The sequence below is a fragment of the Equus przewalskii genome, chromosome 19 (genome assembly GCF_037783145.1).
Source record: "Equus przewalskii isolate Varuska chromosome 19, EquPr2, whole genome shotgun sequence".
NCBI lineage: Eukaryota > Metazoa > Chordata > Mammalia > Perissodactyla > Equidae > Equus > Equus przewalskii.
The window spans coordinates 22,678,442-22,684,453 of record NC_091849.1 but is presented as its reverse complement, the minus strand read 5'-3'; positions in this window follow the sequence as shown (position 1 = coordinate 22,684,453).

Sequence of the window (6,012 nt, the reverse complement as noted above, 5' to 3'; positions counted from 1 at the left end):
CCCTTGGAGTGGTCAGGCCCACACGTAAAGTGTTATTTCCATTAACTAGTAATCTTTAAATGTGAAAAACGACCCAACGTGTATACTGCTTTGCATTCTGGAGCATTTTCATACATGTGATTGAGTCTGCAACTTGAAAGTGAGGAAGTTATGCCCATTCCCTACTCAATTTATATTTGTTTAATTAGCAAAAATAATTAACTGTCATATGGAATGCTATATTAAACTTTTGCTAGTGAAGATTGAGAAACAAACGCACAAGATTTATATTCCACATTTAATCACATGTAAGGTAGTATCAATTTCAAAGTACCATTATGTTATGTACCACCAAGAAAGAACAAAACGCTGATAAACTATGCTTTCTAATTGTATCATTGTTAAGACTGATCCGAATTTCATTCCTTAAAATATGAATAAATGAGCGTTAGACTTGATTAACTACACTATTATACGTATATGCATATGACAAATAAAAATGGCAAGCAATAGGATATACTGGAGAATATGAGGAAGCCATTTGGTATAAACCTAACTCGGCCTGACCTTGTCTTTCCAAAAGGGCCTGACCGTGGCTGTTGAGCATGCATTGTATATCTGCTTTAGAGATTCCCTACGGCAAGAACAAAGGCCCTTGAGATAAAGGTGCAACTTCCCTCCCCCTCCCAACGTTGGCGTCTCCTTAAGGATTAAGCATCTTTCCTTAGGCTAGAAACTGATTGCTGCGCTCACCTGTGACCACCCAGCTGGAGACAATAGACTTGCCTCTTGCTACGCCCACCAAGATGGCAGACCCACTACTTGCTGTGTCCATCAAGTGCTGTGCCCACAGGGCAATCTGGTGACTATTGTGGGAGGGACATTTCAATCCTATGTGAAACACCCTGTTTGGGGGTATATAACCACTCTGTGCACCCCACTTCTTTGGTGCCCTTTCTTCCTTCGGGAAGAAAGTCCCCGGGCCATGGTCCTCAGATTTCAGCTCAGAATAAACTCACCCAAATTTTCATTTATAGATTGTTTATGGATTGTTTTCATCGACACATATTTTAAAAGCATGAATTAATAGACTTGTCACGACTGCAGTAGTAATGTAAGGCAGACACGAGTTTCAGAGATTTCCATTCCATCCCTATGTATGACCGTAGAGCTAAGGAAGCACAAGAGAGAACCATTTTTTCTGCAGGGTATTGGGACTGGGAGTGGATTAGGAGGCCAGCAGACAGAGAGAAGGCTTCACAGAGGAGAGGAGGTTGGAGTTGAGCAATGAGGGCAAAGGAGGACTTCAACCATTGCTTCCCAGAGGGTTGAAGTCTGGAAAGAGCCCAAGGTGTAGAGAGCATAGCTGGTAGATTTTTCATTTTACTAGGGGCTTCAATGATTGAAATACATCATTCAGAAACATTACATGCCTTCAGACACATTTCTTAAGACAACATGTGATAACTCTTTTTTAAAAACTTGACCCCCAGCACAATGAAACAGCCCTGTTAAGATGACCTTTGCAAAGCCTTAGAAAAACTCTGGGATGTGGCCAACACATGGCCTTGTAATTCATAGCAAGAATTTGGAATTTAATCTGAGGAGGGTAGGAGCCACTGAAGGACTTTGAGCAGAGAGGTAGTGATCTAATTTATGTTTAAATGGATCCTTCTGACTGTGTGGGGAAGAGATTGCAGAAAGGCAAGTGTGAAAGCAGAGAGATGGTGATGGTTTGGGCTAAGGTGGAGGTGGTAGCGAAGAGACAGAATGGGCTTGGTCCTGTATATCTGAAGACCAAATAGACGAGATTTGCAGATGGGATGTAAGAAAAAGAGAAGCATAGAAGTGGACTCCAAAATTTTTGGCCTGAACAACTGGGCAATGATGGTACCATCTACTGTGATGGGGAATTTTGGAGAGGAGCAGGTTTAGATGGAGAGCAGGTTATGGCATGGTGTTTGTTTCTGGACATGTTAAATTTGAGAGCTCGACTAGATAGATATTTAAGCCTAGATGTCAAGTAAGCAGTGTGGAGTTCGGGGGAAGTGTTGGAGCTAGATAAATACATTTCGGACTATATAGAAGTATTTAAAACTGGAAGATTGGGTAAGATCTCTTAGGAAGTGAGACAGTAAAGAGCAAAGTTGCTATGATTGAGCTCTGGGTCCTCCAGCCTTTAATAGTCAAGAAGAGGAGACGGATCCAGCAGAAGAACATGAAAAGGAGTGGCCAGGAAGAAGGAATAAATTTGGAGAAGGTGGGTTCTTTGAAGTCAAGAGAAGAAAGTTTCAAGAATGAAAAAGTGATCAGTTATATCAGATGCTACTGATAGGTAAAACGAGAATTGCCTGTGTTGGGCGTGACACTGGAGATTTTGATAGGAGTAATTTTAGTAGGGTGGGAAGGAATGGGACCTGGATCATCATCTTCCTTTTCATTCCAAGCCATGACAGGATCCCAGAAGATTTCTGCACCTATATACTAATCTGGCCTTAACATTCCTTGATCTCTTTCCTTACCTCTTGAGCTCCGAAGAACGTCAATTAACCAATCCCAGCCTCACCGTCTGCATTGTGTTCTCACCCAGAACTGTTTGACCTCAGAAATGTTATACCAATAACCCACTCTCTAACCATAGCCTCCTGGGGGCTTTACACCCACAACGATTATATTCTGCTATCAAACCCTTCCAGGCTGCTCTTCCTTCTCTACCCAACCCAGATTATGTAACTGATCATCTGAAACCACTATGACTAGTACATGGAACACAAGGCACTCATGCGGTGTAATCATAGAAGCCTCTTTATTTTCGTCCCTTTAATCCTGCTGAGTGGAGCTGGTCCTTCTCCTGCCTCTTGAAAACGTGGGCAGGTTCCATGGCTTTTCTGGTCTCTCAGTCCTATGTTCACTCTAGTCTCAATTCAGTAATTTAAAACATTCACTCCATATACTAATTCCAGTTCAGTGATTTGCAATGTCAGACCCAATATACTAATCACCACTTCAATCTTCATTCAAAGGAAAAACTTGGTCTCTCTCTCCTTGTTGGGCCTGGAGGCAAATAGGAATTTTTGTTGTGGGTAGGGATTCCAAGCAGCTCCCCTTACCCCTTCCCACGGCCTTTCTTACTCCACAGCTGCTGTTTCTGACTCTGCTGGAGCAGTGAAACAAAGTGAGAATGAACCAAAATGTTTATTGAGAGATGGCATCATGCCCTCTATAGGCAGGGCAGATTTTAAAGCTGACTTCATTGTGGGCATATTCATGGTTCCCCAGAAGACCTCCTTCCTCCAACCCCGCCCCCCTCCCAGGACCATCTGGTTGCCCTTCCTTTGATGTGGGCAGTGGCCCTCCTGATCAATTTCAGCTTCTGCCTCTTCTTGCCTCAAATCACCGGATTCCTCTCTTCCTGACATGCTGCTCTTTGGGGCACAATACTTTTAAAAACAACCCCAGGCTGATATTCCTATTGTCATGTCTGTACCCCAGGATCCATGCACTTTTAGAAGGAGTGTAGTTACTCCCTGGCAGAGAGCTGCTATCCCTTGCTCAGGTGTGAGTCTGTCACCTCTTGGAGGGGTCTTAAGTAGTTCTTCTTGCTAGACTTGGAGTGAGCAAGCACTCTTTCTACCCCTTTCTCCTGATGTTTGTGGTGGGTGTGGGATTCCTACAGCACAGCTTGTTCCAAATCTTCCATACAATATCTACCCCTAAGTCTTCAGCCTTACAATCCTTTCATATCTTCTGTCTGGGTGAGTGGTCCAAGAGTTGTGTGATGATGGCTTCTCAGATTATTCCCTTTGGAATTTCCATCTAGTAACTGACTTTGGTGCTGATACCCTACCTAGGCCCCTCATTGGGAGCACCTACATTCCTCAGCACCCTTGATTCTTTTGCACTTCTTTTATATTTTTGTTAATGCAGTCATTTATTACACAAATATTTATTGAGCACAAACTATATGCCAAGTATTATTTTAGGTTATAGGGATGGAGGAATGAATGAAACAAAGTCCCTGTCTGTAGTAAGTTGAATAGAGTCCCCCAAAATTTATGTTTGCCCAGAACCTCAGAATGTGACCTTATTTGGAGGTATAGTCTGCAGATTTAACTAGTTAAGGATGTCAAGATGAAATCATCCTGAATTTAGGGTGTGCCCTGAATTCAATGGCTAGTGTCTTTATCAGAGAAAGGAGAAGGAGATATGGACGTACAGACCCAGCTAGAAGAACACCATGTGAAGATGGAGGCAGGGATTGGAGTCATGCTGCCACAAGCCAAGGAACGCCAGAAGTCACCAGAAGCTAAAGAGGCAAAGAAGGATTCTCCCTGTCGACCAAAAATAACCAAAAACCACTCTACAGATAAGAGAGATAAGGTGAGTTCTACTTGAACCAGAGTGAGGATTACAACCTGGGAAGGCCTTAGTGTTCCAGAGAAGGTTGGTTTTCAGTAGGGTTTTATACCTTTTTAGAGCAAAGAACTACATTAAACACACCCAGGATACATATTCATCAAAGTTTCAAAGAGGTATTCGGTTGCAAATTAGCAGGTCAAAATGACCCTGATGTGGGGCCCTGAGCTAACATCTGCCATTAATCCTCCTCTTTTTTGCTGAGGAAGACTGGCCCTGAGCTAACATCCGTGCCCATCTCCCTCTACTTTATATGTGGGATGCCTGCCACATGTTAGCTCAGGGCCAGTCTTCCTCAGCAAAAAGAGGAGGATTGGTGGCAGATGCTAGCTCAGGGCTAATCTCCCTCAAACTCCCAAGTGTTACCGATAGGGTGGTACCAATAGGTGTGGGAGGGGAAGTATGCATTCGTATCTTAAGAGAGTGCATTCGTTCCTTTAATGGTTAAAGCAGATCTACAACATACGTTTGATGGGCCATAAGTCAGGCTTCTTTAGTTCAAGCTGAATCAGTTTTGAAACCAAATAGTTACCCCATATACCTCAACATGTGAAATCTTGTCATCCCTGACTAGAACTAAAGAAAGCAATATCTTGGGCTGGCCTGGTGGTACAGGGGTTAAGTTTGCACGTTCTGCTTTGGTGGCCTGGGGTTCTCTGGTTCAATCCTGAGTGCGGATCCTCGCACCACTTGGCAAGCCATGCTGTGGTAGGCATCCCACATATAAAGTATAGGAAGATGGGCACGGATGTTAGATCAGGGCCAGTCTTCCTCAGCAAAAAGAGGAGGATTGGCAACAGATGTTAGCTCAGGGCTAATCTCCCTCAAAAAAAAAAAAAAAAGAAAAAGAAAGTGATATCTGGCTTCAGAATTCAAATCAAAGCCTTCTCTCAAAGTATTTTGGGCCTTTAAGAGAAGTAAATTCTCTTCCTTTGGAGCCTCAGCTGTCTTTCCTGAAAGTAATCATATGTTCTGGTCATTCTTCATTCCTTCAACAACTGTGTGCCAGGCACTGCATTTGGTTCTGGGAATACAAAAAAGAGAGATGTGATACTTAGCCTCAAGGAGCTTCCATATCAGAGACAGACATTAAAAACATGATTATTCAGATAATTGTTTAATTTTGCTTGTGAAGAGGACTATAAAAGAACAGCGCATGGTTCTGTGAAGACTTATGAGAGGTGAACCAACATGGGAGGTCAGGGAAAGCCTTTCTTAGGAAGTGACAATTTGGCTGAGACCAGAAGGATGCATCAACATAAGCCAAATGAAGAGAAGAGGCTGAGAAAAACTTCCAACAAGGGAAAAACATGTGTGGGAAGACTAATGTTTTTGCTCATTGAAAGAGCTATCAGAGGTGGCTGCGTCTGGAGCACGGTAGATGTGGAGCTCACATAATTCTCGATGAGCCCAGAGGGGTGGGCAGGGGCTAGATCGTGCTGGACTTTGTCAGCCAAGTTAAGGAGTTTTGATTTCATTCTTTGAGAAATGGGGAAACTATCGAAGGATTTTAAACTAGGGGAAAGGATTCCATTTTTATTTTCAAGTGATCACTCTGGCCTCTCTTTGGAGACTGGATTGTAGGGGGTGAGAGTGGAAGCAAGATGACCATTGGGA